This window comes from Lissotriton helveticus, chromosome 1_1 (genome assembly GCF_964261635.1).
Source record: "Lissotriton helveticus chromosome 1_1, aLisHel1.1, whole genome shotgun sequence".
In the NCBI taxonomy this organism is placed as follows: domain Eukaryota; kingdom Metazoa; phylum Chordata; class Amphibia; order Caudata; family Salamandridae; genus Lissotriton; species Lissotriton helveticus.
The window spans coordinates 2,081,273,138-2,081,296,656 of record NC_136057.1 but is presented as its reverse complement, the minus strand read 5'-3'; the positions used below and the strand labels follow the sequence as shown (position 1 = coordinate 2,081,296,656).

The 23,519-nt window shown below is 43.3% G+C and overlaps 1 protein-coding gene across 2 annotated transcripts in view; it reads right to left on the bottom strand.

Annotated features, from left to right (window-relative positions):
• Window positions 1-23,519, bottom strand: part of DDAH1 (dimethylarginine dimethylaminohydrolase 1) — a 643,682-nt gene that overhangs the window by 20,220 nt on the left and 599,943 nt on the right. The window lies entirely within an intron of this gene.

Genomic DNA, 23,519 nt, shown 5'->3' with positions numbered 1-23,519 from the left:
ACGATGCGGTTAGGACGGCCTCCTAACAGCATTTGCTCCTTCCAAATCGGATCTGGAAGGTGTCTTCCCGACAGAGGGCCAGATTATGATGTGGTTAGGAACATAGGTTCCCATTGAAGTCAATGGGAGTCCAACCAAATCGTATCTGGAAGCATCCGGATGCATCATACTCGGTCGGTCGGACTCTCCCGATCCGAGTCGGTTGGAAACCACTTCCAAACCGATTAGATCGGGAAGATTTCCTAACTGCATCAGAATCGGGCCCTAAATGTGAGTAAATCTCCCAGGGAGAGCGTGCTTTACAGGATGGAAATACCATGGAAGGTTTCTACAAACTCACAAAGTCACTTGTTGATACGTATTCACAAAATGTTCTATGGATTATTCCCACCATGGACATGTTTAGGTATTTACTACTGTCAAGGGCAGGAGTATATCCCTATCCAGGGTGTAAAATGAGAGGAAACATCCCCAAATTTTGTGGCATCATACGGGATGAGGCATAGAAAATATTCTCCTCGTAGAGAAAACATTGTTTTGAAGTGCAAATGCATAGGAGTCTTAACATAGTTCAATGTTTAAATGTACACTATCTTCAAATATGTAAGCAAAATGATTTTTGCATGTATGTATCAATAAGAATTTTAAATATTATTCTTAGTGTACTGCAGGGAACCTGTGACTGTTGCAGCTTCCCAGACACACTCCTCTACTCGGTTGTGAATGCCAATAAAGTGAGACATTTAGTCAAATATTAGGAGGACGATCTCGATCTGGAAATGTGTACTTGGATTTATTTTCATATTTCCGTTTCTAACAATACATTTAGTAAGTTATATAGTACTCATTCCTGTACTACTGCTCGAGTAATGGGTAATATGCATTTGTTTGGCCTTAAAGTGATACTTGACACACAGACTTGATCACAGGTTTGGTTAGTATTCATTTGTTGGGTCAGAAAAGTCCTCTGTAAGGTAAAAGACATGTAGCCCTGACCTGAGTGCCAACTGTACTGTCTGGATCCCTAATGCTGATTTTTTTAATTTACTTTATTTCTTTTTATTGATTGCAACAAGTAACAGTACAGAATTCACAATTATTGCAGCTGTCAATACGCCAGAATCATTGATGCAGAACACATGGGTCAGTTTCATTAAGTAATCTCTGCCTAATGCTGATTTTTGTTGTCATAGGCAAATACGTATCTTGCGTATGTGCTATTAAATAGGCCTGTCTCACGATTGCAGTCTTGTTGGAGCAGGAAGGATGCCCTAAAAGCTACCCTATAGTGGTGGAAGGCTACCACTTTCAACACTAGTTAAGTAGCACGAGTGTAGCAGTGGCAGCATACCATGTATTTATCAGTAGGAGTGAAAACTACAAGCTCACTCACCTTGTTAAAAAGTTCAGCTGCTGTGTGCTTAACTCACCCTTGGCCTACATGAGGAGGTTGTAGAGTGCTGTGCAGCGCAGGAGTCGTGACTCTGTCCTGGATGTGTGTGTGCCTCTGAAGAATCCAGTACTAGGATACAGCAGTGCGGTGTAATGTAAGAAAGGTTAATGCATGTACTGAGTGTATGTATGCCTGCGAGGAATAAACTACATGAGAGATTGAGTGCTGTGCAGTTCATGTGCATTAAAAAGCAAGTGCTTGGTGTACGTGTACTTGCAAGAAGTCTGATACATGAAGGTTCAAGTGTTGTGCAGCGAGCACATGAGAAGTGTGTGTACTGGCATTGTGTGTGTTTTGAAAATAGCACACCCAGGTCAAATCAAGAAAGGCTACAGTACTGAACAATGCATGCAGATTGTGTGTGCTGAATGTCTGCGTGCCTGTGGTGATACAATATATGCAGGTGACAGTACTGAACCTTATGTGTACTGTGTAGGTATATGTAGTGCAAGTCTGCCTGCAATGCTACGTTACATGGAGGACTCTGGGTTCCATTTGGGGAAGCCAAGGCCTGCCTAGTGAAAACATGAAGAGTAGAGGAATCCCCCCAGAGAGACTGGTGTATTACTGCATTACTGTGATCTGTTTGGGTCACAGCGGAGGAAGGGCAAGAGAATTCCCCTTTATACTACAAAGGGTGCGCTTTGATTCAGTGATAGATCACAAGGAATGGGACTGGACATATCTAAGGAAGGAGATGGGGCTGATAAAGAAATCATAAAGAGAAGGGCTGCGAGCCAGGGATTAAAAAGACAAGTAGAGCATACACCATCAATAGAATTGTAAAAGCAGAACATTCTGCCTAAGAACTATTTAAGGTTGTAAAAGAGCACATTAACCCTTGTGCATGCACCATGGCCACGGTGGCCTCCCAGACTCCTTAGCCTCCGATTTTGTGAATAAAATAGATAACATCTACCACAACTTTCAGAACAACATGTTAGCTTCATCCTCCACCTGCCCGGTTAACTTCTGTTGCAGTAAAACTTAGCCTTCACTGGAGAAATTTGAACCCATCACACATATCCAACTTTCAGAGTTAAAATCAAATCTGGCGACAGCTGATTTGTGTCCCCCTCATATTATAACCATGTTAGCTTCCTCACTTGTTCCATCATACTCATCTTTATGTAATCTATCACTGTTTTCAGCTACCGTACCATGGAAACGGAAAGCTGCTTATGTTACATCTATTCTAAAATAAACTCACCTTGATCCCATGAACCCTGTCAATTATCACTTCTCCCAATAATTAGCAAATTACTGGAATCTCTTGTAAATAGACAACTGTCATCTTACCTGGAGGCTCACTCCTTGCTCCTTGCCGGAAGCCTCTCAGTCAGGCTTTCACCTCTACACTGCACAGAAAGGGAAACATCCTTTACCACGCAACCATTACAACGCGGTATGGTTACATCGTGGTTTTGACAACGCAAGTCGTTTTATCAACTCGCACTGGAGGGCACTCTAGACTAAGGAATAGTGTGAATTACCATTCCAACACCTTCCCTACTGTACGTAGACTGGAGTTGGAATAGTAATTCACACTATTCCTAAATCCAGCACCATCCAGTGAAAGTCGATGTAACGACTTGCGTTGTCAATACCGCAATGTAACATACCGCGTTGTGATGGTACGCGTTGTACCATCATACATTCTACAGAAATCACCCTTGTAGCAGTAACAGACATCATCCAGTGACTATGTGTTTCTGTAAAGGTGTATTGAAGAATAAGTGGGTGTATAAGTGTTTGAATGGATGATTTAGTAGGTGTGTGACTGACTGTATAAGTGAGTGATTAATCGTGTCTTACTGAATGCATGGGTTAGTGAATGTATGTATTAGTCTGTCAGTTGATGTGTAAGCGGATGCATAGGTTGGTGAGTAGCTATATGAGTGTCTGTACGGGTTATTGATTGGTTGTCTGAGTATCTGTATGGGTGCCTGAGTGTCTCTGTGGGTGGGTGGGGGGTGTCTAACTCTTTATAGAAGTGTGAGTAGGTGATACACTGGGTGTATGGGTTCAAGAGTGCATCTGTGAAGGGATGTATGGGTGGGTGAGTGTGTGTATGGGTATGTTGGGGAGTGAATGGATATATCGGTGGTACATGTGTGAGTAACTACATATGTGAAAGGCAGTATATGTGAGTGTTGGAGTATATAAATACCGTATGTGAGAGTGAGTGATTGTGAGAGTGGCTGTATGGATGACTGTGTGCTTGTGTCAGTGATTGTAGAAGAGAGTAAGTATGTGTTAGTATCTGTATGAATAAGTGAAGTGGTGTTTGTATAACTGTATAGGTGAGTAAATGGAAGTATTCTTTGCATGTCTGACAATGTGTGTGAGTAACTCTATGGGTGAGCGGTGGTGTGTGAGTGTATGTATAGGTGTAAAAGTGCATATGATAGTGCTGTATTGATGAGTGACTGCATGTATGAGTAACTGTATGGATGAATAAGTGGACATGTGAGTAGACCTAGGAATCAGTGAGTGGGTATGTAGTAACTGGTATTGGTGTGTCTATGGTTTCGAAAATGGTAGTCTGCATTTTAGAGAGGGTGTATCAAAGGTTATATTAGGGTGGGAGGAGGTGCATCAGATTATCACATGGATGATGTCATCAGTGATGTCATTTGAGATGTCATCAGTGATGTCACTGACCATGTCATGAATGATGTAATATGTGACGTCATCAGCAGTGCATTGAGGGGGCACGAGTTGAGTTAGCTCAACTAACTAGAACGACCGAATTTCTCTGGTTTTGTACAAGTGAGATGTCCAACTAATTATAACGTCTCTGAAACTAGGGGTGGGTGGAATTTGCATAGTTGCGTTACACAAAGTTCCGCAAAACGGTTAAATATCTCCGCAAGCTGTGCAGTATTCTGCAAGCACGTGGAATTGCTTGTTCCTCGTTCGCGATGCGTTTTTCCTGTTCAGGGACGCTGTTTGTGTGCTAGGGGGAAATATCTTGTGAACTTGCCCATGCGGTTGCCAATTGGCATGGCTATCTTGTTTCACCAGTCCCGCCCGCTGGCGATGCGTGTTTCCTGTTTCCTGTTCGCGACTGCAGATGTCCGATGGCTTGTCCGAAGGACGTGTTCGTGATCGCACCCTCTCGCAGGATCGTGCGGCCAGCTACCAAAATCTCATGCCGCACGAAAACTGATAGGAAAACTTGTTGCCGAACGCAGGGATCCGGTAAGTCACTACCACGCGTGCGAAAACATTTTGAAAGTGCAAACAAGGAAATAACTCCGCTACGTCGAGGATCGCGGAATTTTCGGCAATTCCGCTTTCTCCGAGGAATTGCCAAAATTCCACAAGCGGAGTGGAATTTACCACCCAGACCTCCTTGAAACCTATGTTTTTTTCAGAGAATTTCTATGGGTTTTTTTTAAGTCTAATTTCTAATTATAACGTCCCTGAAATCTATGGTTTTTTAAGTGAATTTCAAAGGTTTTTTAAATGATAATTTCTAACTATAACGTCCCTGAAACCTATGGGTTTTATATATTTCCCCGTGAACAAGAGACAGGTTGTCTTGAAACGCGTAGGGGTGCTGGTTGTTTTGCTATTTGAAAATGCCAGAATAAACCTTGGAGTTTAAACGCAATTTGGATTAAGAGCGTAAACTTTATTGCTGCATGTGCGAGGAGTCTCCTTTCCGTCAAAAAGAAAGGTGTTTTGGAAATATTTCGGCGGGGCTCTGCCGATCTGTCGCACCACCGCAAGAGCGCCAATGGACCATAAAACGGGGCCACTTTTGGATATAATATATATATATATATATATATATACACAGCAGAAATCCTCAAACCTCCACACCGTGTGTGATAACACTCCACCAACACTACCCACGAGCTAATGTCTAAAATATTTATTTAAAATTCAAATTTCATGAATTATATACATCATAAATATTAAGACCTATTTACAATTTATATTACAGAAAAACAAAAATATAAGTGCCCTTCTGTACATGTGCATACTAGTGGAAGAAAAAACGGAAAAATACTCTATGCAAAAAGTAATGTAAAGCTGATAGAAAAGATATTTGGTTACCGACTCTATACAGTGTTAAAAGAAAAAAGAGATACCAAGTCCGAGTACACATATAGTTTTGAAAGTATATGCAGATGTATTAGAATTGATATACGACTGCCATGTGTACTAACATTTAGCTCAGTGGGCTGTTGGTTTGGAAACCAATTACGCCATGGCTGCCAAAATATATGTTGAATGGACCAAGACTTGTGCACACTACTACAAAACAGCTACATGTCAAAAGATGATGAACAGAAGGGGCATTTACAAAAAAGATGCATTATAGAAAGTTATGAAGATCCTCAGTTGCGTTCAATCCATATGGCTGTCTACTGTCTAGCGCAATAATGTACTGGGTCTCCAACTTACTTAGCAATCTGTCCCTATCACCTCCCCGTCTCAAAGGGGGCACAGCGTCAATGACATAATACCTCAAATACGCCAGATCCCTGGCGTGTACTGAATCAAAATGTCTGGCCACGTGGTAGGCAAATATATATATATATATATATATATGTCAGCTCCAATTTCCCAAAATACCCAGCCGGGTTTGTGGAAACAACAGCACTCACACGGGCAACAGCAATCTTATAGCAGAGCGGTTTATTTACAAAAGGCAAACAAACGCGTTTCGGGACTAGAAATCCCTTCGTCAGTGTTATCATTTGGGCGGCAAACTTTTTTCTTTTTAAACACTGTTCATGCCCGCTATTGACATAAACAAAGGACTGATGCATTGCGTCTATGGGGCGCGCCATCTTAGAACGCCTTAAATCTTAAACATTTCGTCTTTATAGCTACATACAAAGCAATATTTCTGTTGTGTACAAAAGGCGTCAATCAAGACATCAGTGTAGAAACACTTAAACACATCTCGCCGTATATCGGCATATTCCAATTCCAATTTAGGATCATTTCATTCCCAAAAGTGGCCTTATACCTGAGAAACAACGCATTACTGAGAATGCACAATTAAAGCAAAACATCGCTATCTTTATACATGACGCTATATTCAGCAAATCTTGCCGTGGATCGGCATTTGCAACCTAAATTCAGGTTGCATAATTCTCTGGTCACAGGCCATAGAATCAACACAACAGTATATATCATTAAGACGACAAAAAAAATTTTCTTTGCACTATATACATTTTCAAATAACATTCCTGATACATACTCTGAAATACTCCAAAAACATTACAGACCAATACCATCTAATAAGACACATTTCTCGTGATATTTAGCCCAAGTGAGAGGCAAGTTCCTCCCCCATATTTAGTCCCTTCGGAGCCTTAGTCTCAAGGTCAATGATAAATCTAGACTCTAATCGTCTCAGGACCTGCAGCCGGTTACCTCCTCTGGGATTCTCAGCTGCTTGATCTAAGCAGAAATATCTTAGTGAAGTCCTATCACTTTTGTGCTTTATGGCAAAATGCCTTGCTACCGGGTAGCTAAAATCCTTATTGGCAATTGCCCGCATGTGTTCAAGTATCCGAAGTTTAACGGGATTAATGGTACTGCCCACATACCTCAATGAACACGGGCAGATCAGGCAGTAAACTGCGTGATCTGTGTGACAGGACATGAACTTAGTGATTTTTCTAGCTTGACGACCAGGAACTTCATATGTTAACGTTCTTTTGCTTGCTGAGCAAGCTTTACATTTCCCGCACGGGAAAAACCCTTTAGCATCTTTAAGGGTTCCCAACTGTTTCCTTTCAATTGGCAGATAGCTATGGACTATCTCATCTCGCTGTGACCTTGCCCTTCTAAAAGTGATAGCTGGCACAGCTGGAATGTCAGGGCCCACAATTGGATCCGATTTGAGTATGTGCCAGTGTTTAGACAAGATTGATCTCAATCTGAAAGAGTTTGCAGCGTACGGTGTAATCATTCTGAACTGTACTTTTTCAGATTGAGTCAGTACCTTCTTTTCAAACAGTTGACTGCGAGGAATTTTTCTAACTTTCTTCAAGGTTTCATGTAGCTTATTGGTGTTATAGCCTCTATTCTGGAACCTAGTTATACTGTCACTGGCTGCTTTTTCAAAGTCTTCATTGTGGGTACAATTGCGTTTTAGTCGTAGTAATTCCCCATAGGGGATGTTGGAGATTAATTTGCGGGAGTGACTACTTGAAGCGTGTAAAACGCTATTCCCCGCAGTTGGCTTACGATAGAGTTGGGTGCTTATTTTTCCGCCCCTCACACTTACTTCTAAGTCGAGGTAATTGACCCTTTGTCTACTAATATCCCCAGTAAATTTCAAGTTGCACTCATTGTTGTTAAGCACTGCAATGTACTCTACAGCCTCCTCCATAGACCCGTTCCATATTAGGAGCAGGTCATCAATATACCTGCTCCATGCTACTATCTTTTCGTTCCATGCGGCATTATTGGGGGCCCAGGCTACCTGCTCCTCCCACCAGCCCACGAATAAATTCGCGTAGCTGGGGGCGAAGCAGGAACCCATCGCCGTACCGGAACACTGTTGGTATATAGTCTCCTGAAAAAGAAAGATGTTATTGTAGAGACAAAACCTTATAAGTTCTAACAACATTTTGTTGTGTAATGCAAATTTCAGTTCTCTACGACTCAGGAAAAACTCAACAGCTTTGATTCCTTTTTCGTGGTCTATGCAAGTATAGAGGCTTGTTATGTCCAGTGTAATCAATATGTAAGATGGTTGCCAGACAATGGACTCCATTTTTTCAATAAAATCTGTAGAGTCTCTTATATAAGATTTCAAAGATAAAACAAAGCCAAAAAGAAAGTGATCCAAAAATTTCGAAAGGTTCTCCGTTAATCCTCCTATGGAGGAAATGATGGGTCTCCCAGGGGGGTTGCTGATACTCTTATGGACCTTGGGCAGGTGGTAAAAACAAGGTAGAATTGGGTTCACGGTTTTAAGAAAGAGATATTCGTCCAAATCGATCATTTGTCGATCGTGCCATTTCTTGAGCAAGATTTGCTGAATATAGCGTCATGTATAAAGATAGCGATGTTTTGCTTTAATTGTGCATTCTCAGTAATGCGTTGTTTCTCAGGTATAAGGCCACTTTTGGGAATGAAATGATCCTAAATTGGAATTGGAATATGCCGATATACGGCGAGATGTGTTTAAGTGTTTCTACACTGATGTCTTGATTGACGCCTTTTGTACACAACAGAAATATTGCTTTGTATGTAGCCATAAAGACGAAATGTTTAAGATTTAAGGCGTTCTAAGATGGCGCGCCCCATAGACGCAATGCATCAGTCCTTTGTTTATGTCAATAGCGGGCATGAACAGTGTTTAAAAAGAAAAAAGTTTGGCGCCCAAATGATAACACTGACGAAGGGATTTCTAGTCCCGAAACGCGTTTGTTTGCCTTTTGTAAATAAACCGCTCTGCTATAAGATTGCTGTTGCCCGTGTGAGTGCTGTTGTTTCCACAAACCCGGCTGGGTATTTTGGGAAATTGGAGCTGACATATGGGACGCGAACACCATCGCGCTACGCGGCACCCGCCCTGAGAGTGACTCACGATATGGTGTGTTGGAGCTTCTATTAATTTGCAGTGAGTGCACCACCGTCTACGGACCTACTCCTTTCTTTTTTGAAAATAAGAGGACTTTATTGCCTTACTTCTGGGAGCAAGAAGTGTCCGGAGTGAAACGGAGAGTGTAAAAACAGGCGGACTTCAAACACGGTAAGCCTGTATATTTATGCACTTTTTCCGCGTAACTCTATATTGACGGTTGGGCGTAAGGGCAACTGGCAACAAGCGGGCGGCAACAAGGTTTGGCTCCCGGGACCGGGAGACCAAAAACTGTGGCAACAAGAGAAAAATGTTTAACATGTCGGAGCGCCGCGATGCGGCGGGAGACATTTTCAAAAATAAAAATCCTGATGTCTCAAAACTACCATCAGCAACAAGTGTTCCTGTCTCCAACACCCTAGCCACGCAGTTCCAGAAACTAGAGAAACTATACGAACGGGAACTCCGCAAGTGGTGGGAGGGTACGTCATTGCAGGGATACGTAGAGGTACAGAGAGTGCCTCGAGGTCTTCGGATCTTTACGGTACCCGCATACGAGAACCCAGACCCCCAACTATTAGAAACATGGGCATCACATATTGCCAATTCCTGCAAAGGCATGCTGGAGATTCTCATCCAATTTGCGTGGAGCGACCGTGACAATGTCGTAAAAGAAATAGAGGAGTTGGAAGAACAAATCGCAAAGAATGCGAACAAAGAGGAACAGGAAGAACTTAGAGCAAATATGAAAAAGAGACTCCAAAAATATGAGACCAAGATCAAACTTAGAAAACAAGAGAAATTCGACCGGGACGAGCGGGACTATGCAATGGGAAGAGTTCTGACTTTCCACAAAAAATACGATCAGCCTCGCAAAGAGTTGGCCAAGAAAAATCAGGCGATGGGCACTTCAATAGAAACCAGAGTAGAGACCTCAGACTCTGACATCACTCAGAGTGAACACTCGGGTGATGAAATGCCAGGCGGTACCGCAATGCAGGCGACAGCAATCACGAAGACTCCTTTTCAGCAGGAGTTCAAAGTTATTCGAGAGAGCTGGTTGAGGGGCGGGAAAAACAAGCCACCAGAAAACGCAGGCAAACAAGGCGAGGAGGACGGAAAGCCAAAAGGCAGAGGACAAACAAGATCAACAACACGAGTGACCAGGAGCCAAAGGAGGGGCAAGTGGTAAACACTCAAGACCAACTAACCATTGTCAATCTGTCTGAAAGGACCTTAACACCATCTGAAGAGTCTGTTTTAAAGTTGGGCCTAACATTCTGTCCAAATAAGGATATGGAGTACACACAGACACGCATAGACCTTTACAAGTTCACTCGTAAGATTAAGCTGCATAAGTTTTTTAAGATAAAACCTACGAAGCAAGAATCTAAACATCTCAGGAGTAACAAAGATACCGATCTCCTTACGGTCAATGACCTCACAGCCTGTGAAGTTTTGGAGAATCTCAGAACTGAGAAAGACATGGAAATTACCGCAACTAACAGCACATTAACACAGAGATTGGACAATGTTAATGTAGAACAGGAAGCATCGAAGACCAGCTTCAAACTTGCCTCACGATTTGTCCCTCAGACTGCAGCGGATGCGATTGACGTCTTTGCAGAAGTGGTAACCAGGGATCTGGCTGCCATGAGGATGGAATCAAACTCCAAGAGAAAGAACTATAATATGACAAGAAAACAACAACAGGCACTGAGATGCCTGACGGAGGACCCAAAGATCATTTGCAAACCCTCCGACAAAGGAGGCAACATAGTTATCATGTCAAAAGTGCAATATGTTGCAGAAGCAAAACGACAGCTGGATGATCGAAGTTGCTATAATACCATCACAAAAAAGGATTATCTCACTAGCATTGAGGAACTGTATAACTTGCTCAAGAAATGGCACGATCGACAAATGATCGATTTGGACGAATATCTCTTTCTTAAAACCGTGAACCCAATTCTACCTTGTTTTTACCACCTGCCCAAGGTCCATAAGAGTATCAGCAACCCCCCTGGGAGACCCATCATTTCCTCCATAGGAGGATTAACGGAGAACCTTTCGAAATTTTTGGATCACTTTCTTTTTGGCTTTGTTTTATCTTTGAAATCTTATATAAGAGACTCTACAGATTTTATTGAAAAAATGGAGTCCATTGTCTGGCAACCATCTTACATATTGATTACACTGGACATAACAAGCCTCTATACTTGCATAGACCACGAAAAAGGAATCAAAGCTGTTGAGTTTTTCCTGAGTCGTAGAGAACTGAAATTTGCATTACACAACAAAATGTTGTTAGAACTTATAAGGTTTTGTCTCTACAATAACATCTTTCTTTTTCAGGAGACTATATACCAACAGTGTTCCGGTACGGCGATGGGTTCCTGCTTCGCCCCCAGCTACGCGAATTTATTCGTGGGCTGGTGGGAGGAGCAGGTAGCCTGGGCCCCCAATAATGCCGCATGGAACGAAAAGATAGTAGCATGGAGCAGGTATATTGATGACCTGCTCCTAATATGGAACGGGTCTATGGAGGAGGCTGTAGAGTACATTGCAGTGCTTAACAACAATGAGTGCAACTTGAAATTTACTGGGGATATTAGTAGAGAAAGGGTCAATTACCTCGACTTAGAAGTAAGTGTGAGGGGCGGAAAAATAAGCACCCAACTCTATCGTAAGCCAACTGCGGGGAATAGCGTTTTACACGCTTCAAGTAGTCACTCCCGCAAATTAATCTCCAACATCCCCTATGGGGAATTGCTTCGACTAAAAGGCAATTGTACCCACAATGAAGACTTTGAAAAAGCAGCCAGTGACAGTATAACTAGGTTCCAGAATAGAGGCTATAACACCAATAAGCTACATGAAACCTTGAAGAAAGTTAGAAAAATTCCTCGCAGTCAACTGTTTGAAAAGAAGGTACTGACTCAATCTGAAAAAGTACAGTTCAGAATGATTACACCGTACGCTGCAAACTCTTTCAGATTGAGATCAATCTTGTCTAAACACTGGCACATACTCAAATCGGATCCAATTGTGGGCCCTGACATTCCAGCTGTGCCAGCTATCACTTTTAGAAGGGCAAGGTCACTGCGAGATGAGATAGTCCATAGCTATCTGCCAATTGAAAGGAAACAGTTGGGAAACCTTAAAGATGCTAAAGGGTTTTTCCCGTGCGGGAAATGTAAAGCTTGCTCAGCAAGCAAAAGAACGTTAACATATGAAGTTCCTGGTCGTCAAGCTAGAAAAAACACTAAGTTCATGTCCTGTCACACAGATCACGCAGTTTACTGCCTGATCTGCCCGTGTTCATTGAGGTATGTGGGCAGTACCATTAATCCCGTTAAACTTCGGATACTTGAACACATGCGGGCAATTGCCAATAAGGATTTTAGCTACCCGGTAGCAAGGCATTTTGCCATAAAGCACAAAAGTGATAGGACTTCACTAAGATATTTCTGCTTAGATCAAGCAGCTGAGAATCCCAGAGGAGGTAACCGGCTGCAGTTCCTGAGACGATTAGAGTCTAGATTTATCATTGACCTTGAGACTAAGGCTCCGAAGGGACTAAATATGGGGGAGGAACTTGCCTCTCACTTGGGCTAAATATCACGAGAAATGTGTCTTATTAGATGGTATTGGTCTGTAATGTTTTTGGAGTATTTCAGAGTATGTATCAGGAATGTTATTTGAAAATGTATATAGTGCAAAGAAAAAAATTTTTGTCGTCTTAATGATATATACTGTTGTGTTGATTCTATGGCCTGTGACCAGAGAATTATGCAACCTGAATTTAGGTTGCAAATGCCGATCCACGGCAAGATTTGCTGAATATAGCGTCATGTATAAAGATAGCGATGTTTTGCTTTAATTGTGCATTCTCAGTAATGCGTTGTTTCTCAGGTATAAGGCCACTTTTGGGAATGAAATGATCCTAAATTGGAATTGGAATATGCCGATATACGGCGAGATGTGTTTAAGTGTTTCTACACTGATGTCTTGATTGACGCCTTTTGTACACAACAGAAATATTGCTTTGTATGTAGCCATAAAGACGAAATGTTTAAGATTTAAGGCGTTCTAAGATGGCGCGCCCCATAGACGCAATGCATCAGTCCTTTGTTTATGTCAATAGCGGGCATGAACAGTGTTTAAAAAGAAAAAAGTTTGGCGCCCAAATGATAACACTGACGAAGGGATTTCTAGTCCCGAAACGCGTTTGTTTGCCTTTTGTAAATAAACCGCTCTGCTATAAGATTGCTGTTGCCCGTGTGAGTGCTGTTGTTTCCACAAACCCGGCTGGGTATTTTGGGAAATTGGAGCTGACATATGGGACGCGAACACCATCGCGCTACGCGGCACCCGCCCTGAGAGTGACTCACGATATGGTGTGTTGGAGCTTCTATATATATATATATATATATTCACTGAAAAAAACATAGGTTATAGACCATATATAGTTAGGAATTAGCATTTGAAAAACCTTATTTTACTCACACAAAACCATTGAAATTCCATATATAGTTAGTTGCACTAACTATATATCGCGCACCCGCAATCCACTGCTGATCATGTCACATATTACATCATTCATGACATGGTCAGTGACATCACTGATAACAACATCCAGTGATTTTTTGTTTCTATAAAGTTTAAATATGTCTTACATATTGAAGAATGAGTGGATGTGTAAGTGTCTGGACGAAGGATTTAGTAGGTGCATGACTGACTGTATGAGTGAGTGATTAAATGTGTCTCACTGACTGCATGGGTTAGTGACTAAACTGTCTTAATTTGTGCATCATTATGTCTGTTGTTCTGTAAACTACTGCATGTGTTGATCAGTAGCTATATGATTAACTATATGGGTTATTGATTGATTGTCCAAGTATTTGTATGGGAGACTGAGTGTGTGTGTGGCTGGCTGGGAGGTGTGTGACTCTGTGCAGATCAATGTGTACTTGTATCAATGATTGTATAAGAAAGTAAGTATGTGTTACTATATGTTTGAAAATGTAAGGTGCTCTATGTTTAACTGTATAGACAAGAAAATGGAAGTGTGATTGATTCTTTACAGGACTGACTAGGTGTGTGAGTAACTCCATGGATGAGTGGCAGAGTGTGAGTGTCTGTATAGGTGTATGAGTGCATATGATAGTGTTGTAAAGATGAGTGATTGTATGTATGAATGATTGTATGGGTGAATGAGTGAATGTGTGTGTAGACGTAGGAATCAGTGAGTACGTATGTAGTAACTAGTATTGGTGTGTCAATGGTTTCAAAAATTATACTCTGTATTTAACACTGGGTGAAACAGAGGTTATATTAAAATGTGAGGAGATGCATTGTATTGTCACATGAATGATATCATCAGTGATGTGGTCATTGATGTCAAATGAGATGTCATCAGTGATGTCATCAGTGATGTCATTTGAGATGTCATCAGTGATGTCATCAGTGATGTCACTGACCATGTCATGAATGATGTAATATGTGACATGATCAGCAGTGGATTGCGGGTGCGCGATATATAGTTAGTGCAACTAACTATATATGGAATTTCAATGGTTTTGTGTGAGTAAAATAAGGTTTTTCAAATGCTAATTCCTAACTATATATGGTCTATAACCTATGGTTTTTTCAGTGAATTTTCAAGGTTTTGTAAATGTTAATTCCTAACTATATATGGTCTATAACCTATGGTTTTTTCAGTGAATTTCAATGGTTTTTTAATACCAAATATCATAAGCTGTCGAATGTCAAGTACGTGGTAAGTGAAAACATTTTCGTGTTTATGCACACTGATCTGCTTTGAATGGTGCCCCCCCCCCTCATTTCTATTAGGAGTACTCTCTCTTTGCAGATAGTGAAAGGTAGTTAACGCAGGCCTTTGCCCCCGTTGTAATCCGTCGTGCCTGCTTCTCTCTCCATTTGATTGATTGTTATCCAAGTATTTACTGTTTTAGAATTAGTTCTCTTTGGTTCATTCTCTATTTACAAACAAACACAGAGTCGCAATACTCTGTTTAGTCTTTGCAGATAACGAAAAATCGTGTAAAAAAAAAGAAAAAGAATCGAGCAAAATCAGTAGGCCACTAATGGGATCTCTTTTTGACCTCGCTAAAATAGAAACATTAGGAACAACCCCTCATGACAAATACAAAACTAGTGAGATGAACTGAACTCCACACAATGATGGCTGCAAAACAGCTCGGCTCCGCCACCCACCCCGCCCAAAATAACGATAAAGAGCGGCTGCCATGATTGGTTGCGGAATGGCCACAACGGAGCTACGAAATGGTGCTGCTCTCATGCTAACCCCAGCTTCGGTCTGAAACATCCAGAAACACTGTAGACTACCAATTCGATCAGTTCCGGTAGCGCCCCAATGTAACCCGGTAGAGAAGAACTAGCCCTCCCCTCTTTGACTGATGGTTCTTGTTGCCTGTCCCTTCTGTTGTCATTTAACAGAACTATTTAGCCTGCTGAAAGGGGTTGTGTTCCGACCGCTGGTTGGTGGAGACATTTTGACTATATTCTGGACCTGCGTTGTCGCGTAATGCGTCATATGACGCGCCGCGTTAGCACATCCGGAAGTCATCCGGGGCGCGCAGCGCGTAACGTAAGCATAACAAGTCATGTGACTTGTTAATAAAACTTTTCATTGGTTCATTTTACTTTTCTTATTCTAATGATGAAAGGCTTGGTCATATGACCTAAAAATTACGCTTTTAATTACTTCCGAACATTATTTTCTCTTAAATAGATGTTATAATGTTCCAGGCTAATGTACTTTCCCGGAAATTTTACAACTGTCCTGCAAGTAAAATATATTCTTTTTTCGAGAAAAAGAGCGTTTCTTCGTCCCATGACGGAGCCGTTGAGCAAAAGAGGGTCGACCTGCTGTCTTAGTCGCCGATACGCCTGAATATGAGATTGTTATCGATCACTTTATGTTGCAGGAATAGAAAACACAACAGCCCTTGACCATTTATCTTTACTGCGTTCCTTCGTATTATACCTTTTACCCTTCATGTAATTGGTCTGCTTTATTTCACTTGCCTTTTAATGATTCTAAAACAGTGACTATTATTAAAAACTTTACCAATGTATACACTACTACCATGTTTTCTTTTAAAAACCTTTATTGTGAAAATTTCATTATACAAATACGAGCCTATAACCACGTGGGCCTGCCACGGAGCAAACTGTAATCGTATATGATGAATAGACATTTACACTGTAGAGGAACGTAACGGGCGGGCCATTAGGTTGCAAAAACTAAGGTGTCTAACAGTTACGGAATCGGTGGACGTACATTTTATAATTAAAATACGACAGGGCCAGTTACAATAAAATTATCTAGATATACATTTGCGGGCAAGTACCATGGGTGACGTTAATTCGAATTTTCAACAGTACAGTAATCAATAACACATCAGAACTTAATATCAATAGGGATGTCGAAATATTCAATCAATTCTCGTCCCCGCCCGCCATGTGCTTCAAAACTGCATACGTATCTCGTGATTTCAAGGTTCTGCAACCAGTACACAACAAGGAGTTACGAGTCCCATTCATTCCGGCGCCATTTTGGGCGAGGACGGGCAGGTCCAGGATATAGTCAAAATGTCTCTACCAACCATCGACTATGATGATGTTCATATGCTGTATTTATTAGAGTAACACTCATCTGCCCACATGAAATTAATTTACCACAATCTAAACATGTCATTTTAATCTTTCCAAAGTTCTTCTAAATATTTGGGACCGTTTCCCTTGCCTCTGAAGCTCTCAGTGCCACTTCTTTGATGAATGTACTAGCAGGTATGGGGTTCTCCTCCAAATCTCTCTTTTATGCAGCACTATAATTAATTGGTGCCACCTCTCCATATGACGATGCATGGTATAGTTACCACAACTATATTTTTTTTCGGTTCCTCTGGAGAGTTCATCGTGGCAGATGAAGCGTGTAACATACCGGGCATTTACCTTTTTTTGCATGTACAGGAAAGGAAAAAAAAATCGAGCGTCCGAGTTCTAAGGTGTCCCAGGACAATTTTAGTGGACCAGGCCCAAATCCAAAGAACAGGCCGCCATTTTGAGAGTCCTCTTGCAGCCGCCTGTCGCTGTAGCATCAAGAGCAGCCGAAACTCAGCTGAATGGCAACTGAAACGGTAAATGGGCGCCCCACTACATTTCAGCATTGTAGGATGACCACACCAGTACAGCAACTTGCTAGACATCACCTCGGTGCCATCCGGATCTCGGCGCCCCACTGCAGATGAAGTGCCTCTCAACTATGAAACCACCACGGTGACATCCGGATCTTGGCGCGTTGTGCTGCCTTCGGCCTATTCGCACATCGGTCCGCTACTGACGCCATCTCACAGGCTAATGGGGTGACCCACGCCGAGTTTCAGCATTGTAGGATGACCACACCAACTTGCTAGACATCACCTCGGTGCCATCCGAATCTTGGCATCTCAACGCCTAGTGGTATCTTCCATACAGAAAATATTGTTACGCTGCCTTTGGCCCCATTCGCACATCAGTCCGCAACTTAGACATCACCTCGATGCCATCCGGATCTTGGCATCTCAGCGCCTTGTGGTGTCAGTCAGAAAATATTGTTGCGCTGCCTTTGGCCCCGTTCGCACATCAGTCCGCTACTGACACCATCTCACAGGCCAATAGGGCGCCCCACGCCGACTTTTACCATTGTACGATGGCCACACCAGTGGCACAACTTGCTAGACATCACCTCGGTGCCATCCGAATCTTGGCATCTCAACGCCTAGTGGTATCTTCCATACAGAAAATCTTGTTACGCTACCTTTGGCCCCATTCGCACATCGGTCCGCAACTTAGACATCACCTCGGTGCCATCCGGATCTTGGCATCTCAGCGCCTTGTGGTGTCTTCTACTCCGAAAATATAGTAGAAAATATTGTTGCGCTGCCTTTGGCCCCATTCACACATCAGTCCGCTACTGACACCATCTCACAGGCCAACAGGGCGCCCCACGCCGACTTTTACCATTGTACGATGACCACACCAGTGCCACAACTTGCTAGACACCACCTCGGTGCCATCCGGATCTTGGCATCTCAGCGCCTTGTGGTGTCTTCAAATCAGAAAATATTGTTGCGCTGCCTTTGGCCCCATTCGCACATCGGTCCGCTACTGACGCCATCTCACAGGCCAACGGGGCGCCCCACGCCGACTTTCAGCATTGTAGGATGGCCACACCAGTGCGGCAACTTACTAGACACCACCTCGGTGCCATCCGGATCTTGGCGCGTTGTGCTGCCTTCGGCCTATTCGCACATCGGTCCGCTACTGACGCAAACTCACAGGCCAACGGGGCGCCCCACGCCGACTTTCAGCATTGTTGGATGGCCACACCAGTGCGGCAACTTACTAGACACCACCTCGGTGCCATCCGGATCTTGGCGCGTTGAGCTGCCTTCGGCCTATTCGCACATCGGTCCGCTACTGACGCCATCTCACAGGCCAACGGGGCGCCCCACGCCGACTTTCAGCATTGTAGGATGGCCACACCAGTGCGGCAACTTACTAGACACCACCTCGGTGCCATCCGGATCTTGGCGCGTTGTGCTGCCTTCGGCCTATTCGCACATCGGTCCGCTACTGACGCAAACTCACAGGCCAACGGGGCGCCCCACGCCGACTTTCAGCATTGTTGGATGGCCACACCAGTGCGGCAACTTACTAGACACCACTTCGGTGCCATCCGGATCTTGGCGCGTTGTGCTGCCTTCGGCCTATTCGCACATCGGTCCGCTACTGACGCAAACTCACAGGCCAACGGGGCGCCCCACGCCGACTTTCAGCATTGTTAGATAGCCACACCAGTGCGGCAACTTACTAGACACCACCTCGGTGCCATCCGGATATTGGCGCGTTGTGCTGCCTTCGGCCTATTCGCACATCGGTCCGCTACTGACGCAAACTCACAGGCCAACGGGGCGCCCCACGCTGACTTTCAGCATTGTAGGATGGCCACACCAGTGCTGCAACTTGCTGGACACCACCTCGGTGCCATCCGGATCTTGGCGCGTTGTGTTGCCTTCGGCCTATTCGCACATCGGTCCGCTACTGACGCCGCCTCACGTGCCAACGTATTTTCTCCGCATTTTACACCCTATGCCGCATAACAGGTCATGTGACTTGTTTATAAAACTTTTCATTGGTTCATTTTACTTTTGGTTTCCTAATGATGGAAGGCTTGATCATGTGACCTAAAAACAACACTTTTCATAGGATGAAAACTTTTTTTTTTCCCAAACGATGAAAGCCCCACCTTGTTTCTGGATGTTTCAGACTGAAGCTGGCGTCAGCATGAAAGCACCACCATCTCGTAGCTCAGTCGTGGTCATTCCGCGAGCAATCATGGCAGCCGCTCCCCACCAGAAGCCTGCAGGAGTCGGAGCCCCCAAAACTTTTGATGAATTCTCAAGGCGGAGGGGACGCTTTCGAGAATGGGGTCCAAGACCTAGCAGACAAGCGTCCGATTTCCAAGGTGTCCCAGGGCCATTTCAGTGGACCAGGCCCAAAAAGGAAACAGCCTGCCGCCATTTTGAGAGTCCTGTGACAGCCGCCTATCGCTGCACCGCAAGAGTGGGCGCAACTCAGCTGAATTGCGGCTTTTGACACAGTGGACCAAAAACGGACGGAATGGCAACTGAAACGGTAAAGGGGCGCCCCACTACAACAGATGACACTCCACCTGGAGAGGCCCGTTCACGCCGCCTCCCCCGGGGCGCTCCACGCCGTTATTCGGAGCAGCATTGTAGGATACCAAAACCAGTGCGGCAACTTACTGGACATCACCTTGGTGCCATCGTTCTGCTGCCTTGGAACTATTCGCGCAACAGTTTGCTACTGATGACCCACCCCCCGCGACGCCCCATGCCGTTATTTGCTGGGTGGCAACTTACTAGACATCACTTTCGTGTCATCTAGATTTCAGCGCGTTCTGCTGCCTTGGAACTATTCGCACAACAGTTTGCTACTGATGACCCACCCCCCGCGACGCCCCACGCCGGAAATCTGGACGTTGTGCTGCGTTGGGACTATTCGCACAGCCGACCGCTACTTCGTTGTTTTTCCCTAAAAATGTTTATATGTTATTACAATTTTTGTTTTCTTGTATATATTTATAAATTATTAAAGTTTTATAATCTTACTACTTTGTCGGAGTGCTATATATTTTTAATGTGACACATAATTGTAAAAACTTTGATGTACAAACAGTCATCCCTGGAATCTTCCGCTTCAGGCTCGGTCCCCTCCCCAATCACAATACAGGATGGTTTTCAGATAATAGCAACGCTTCTGCTGTGACGGATCTCATCGAGTGTGGGCCTTGATCTACTATAACTCCTTTGAAGAGGGGTGATTCTTTACAGCTGTGGCCATAAACTACATCTGCAGGGCTAGCTGATACCCTAGGACCAGCCTGGACAATCGGACACAGAGGAAAAGGAGTGTCAGAGGGTGCGGTAGTGAATAGGGCGAAAGGGAGGTGTCGGGCGGGCACAGGGTGTGATTCTCAGGGAACAGCAGCGCAGATGGGGGAGGTTTATTACCCATGCATAAGACAGAGAGCGGGGGTGACCACTGCCTGGGGGAGATGCTTGCGAGGGTGGGGAGCCATGCTAAGGATCGACAGCGTGCACAGAGTGGGTCTGGTCAAGGCATCTAAAATGGCTGCCGTGCACGACAAAAGTGTGGTATTTGAAAAAAGACAAGATGGCGCAGACAATGTTTTTCAACACTTCCTGATTTCCTTCGAATCGAACGTTAACAGACGTTGGGGCATATTACCAAAGTTAAGCGATATTTATCCCTAACGATGCTTAGCAACGATTTTTTTACCGTCAGAAATTATCGCAGATAAACCTTGCTATTATCAAGGTTTATCGGAAATACGATAAAAAACGACCGCAATGCATTAATATCGCTGAAAACTCAGCGATATTCATGCATTACCGAGCTAATGCTCTTAGCCATGTTATCCACCTCCCATTGGATAACATGGCTAAGAACTGCTCAGGGCAGGTGGTAGCTTTTGGAGATATTCGCCCTTATCTCGAATATTTCCAAAAGTTGATAATAGGAGATAGCGATGTTAGCGACTGGTTCCAGTCGCTAACATCTTGGCATGCCCACTTTGCATGTCATTAGTGATAAATATCACTCACATGCAAAGTGGGGCCCAAGATGGTCGCTATCTTCTACTAGCCGTCGCTAACTGGTGTTAGCAACAGCTAGGTAATACACATATAATTTTATCTCCGCGAAGCGGAGCGCTGTTACAGATATATATCTTGTTTCTGAACGTTAATTTCTCAAAATGCACTGAAGCACATATTGAGACCTAGCAAAGGCACATCGGGCTACCAGTCCCTACAATTTTGCCAAGTTTCGTGCAAATCCATTCAGCTGTTCGATCCTACCGAGAGACAAGATGGCGGCCGCTACGGACTGTTTGGAATGTTTACAGACACCGGAGAGCCAATCAGCTTCGCTTCGCAAAGCTCCGTAACGCGAAAAGTACGCGAAGCGGTGCGCTGTTACAGATATATACCTTTTTTTGAACGTTAATTTCTCAAAATCCACTGGAGCACATATATTGAGATCTAGCAAAGGCACATCGGGCTACCAGTCCCTACAATTTTGCCAAGTTTCGTGCAAATCCATTCAGCTGTTCGATTATTATTATTTTTATTTTTTTTTGCCCCGCGGGGCCCTTTTAAAACCTCCACATCAAACCTAGGGGGTGAGCGACAATGTACTATGCCCCCTTATGGTCATTTGCCCCTTCGCTTTGGCCTCCTCTTGTCTCTCGATCCTACCGAGAGACAAGATGGCGGCCGCTACGGACTGTTTGGAATGTTGACAGACGCCGGAGAACCAATCAGCTTCGCTTCACAAAGCTCCGTTGCGCGAAAAGTACGCGTAGCGGAGCGCTGCCCGGTCCGCTGTGACAGATATATATCTTTTTTTAAACGTTAATTTCTCAAAATCCACTGTAGCACATATATTGAGACCTACAAAAGGCACAACGGGCTACCAGTCCCTACAATTTTGCCAAGTTTCGTGCAAATCCATTCAGCCGTTCGGGCTAAAAGTGAGGCCAACCGCCCTATGGAAAACTCAATGTTAAAAACACGTTTTGGGACCCCCCTTTTTTCTCGGCCCCCCCTTGACGAACCCCCCCCAAATTTTCAAGGGCTACTCAGAAACAAAATGTGCCATTTTCCTGAAAATTTCAGCCAATTCCGTCCACAAACGCCAAAGTTATTAGACATAGAATTTTCAAAAATCCCATAGAGAAAAAATCCTAACTATATATACCTACTGGCGACCGCCAGTAGGTAATATATATATATATATATATATATATATATATATATATATACATATATATATATATATATAATTCACTGAAAAAACCATAGGTTTCAGGAGTTATATAGTTAGGAATTAGTTTTTAAAAAACCTTTGAAATTCACTCAAAAAACTATACGTTTTAGTGGTGTTATAGTTAGCTGGACATTTTACTCATACAAAACCATTGAAATTGCTCCTATATAGTTAGTTGTACTAACTATATTTCGCGCACCCGCAATCCACTGCTGATGATGTCACATATTAGATCATTCATGACATGGTCAGTGACATCACTGATGACATCTCAAATGTCATCACTGATGACATCTCTGATATAGTTGGGCTACATCTGGCTGATATTTGGGCTACATTTGTTTTTTTTGTCTCTGGTGGCCATCTTTGGGCTACATTGGGCTACATTGGGCTACATTGGGCTACATTGGGCTACATTTGGGCTCTAACATATATATAGCCCAATGTAGCCCAATATATATTTTTTCAAAGTTAATTTCCGTAAAAACCACTAGAGCACATATCTTGAGACATAGCAAAGGCACATCGGGCTACCAGGCCCTACAATTTTGCCAAGTTTGGTGGAAAACCATTCAGCCGTTCGGGCTAAAAGTGAGTCAAACCGCCCTATGAAATTAACATGGGGAAAACACGTTTTGGGACCCCCTTTTATCCCGGCCCCCGCTTGACGAATCCCCCCCAAACTTTCAGGGAAGGAGCAGAGCGCCGCGAGGCAAAGTTAAGGAAAATCTCAGGAAGATTCCTCAACCAGCGCCAAAGTTATTCCCAATAGAATGTTGCGATTTCCCTATGGAAAACAATCCTAACTATATATACCTACTGGCTATCGCCAGTAGGTAATATATATTACAATCGCAGTATTTGCACATTGTTTTATGAATTTACATCATTATATTTATTATTGTGTGATAATGTGTATATTTTAGATTATTTATACATTTTTATTGTCATTTTAAATATTGCATATATTTATTTCAAACCGCACAATTTTGAGAAATGCGAAAATGTCATGGTTTTTCTTCATGATTTAAAAAT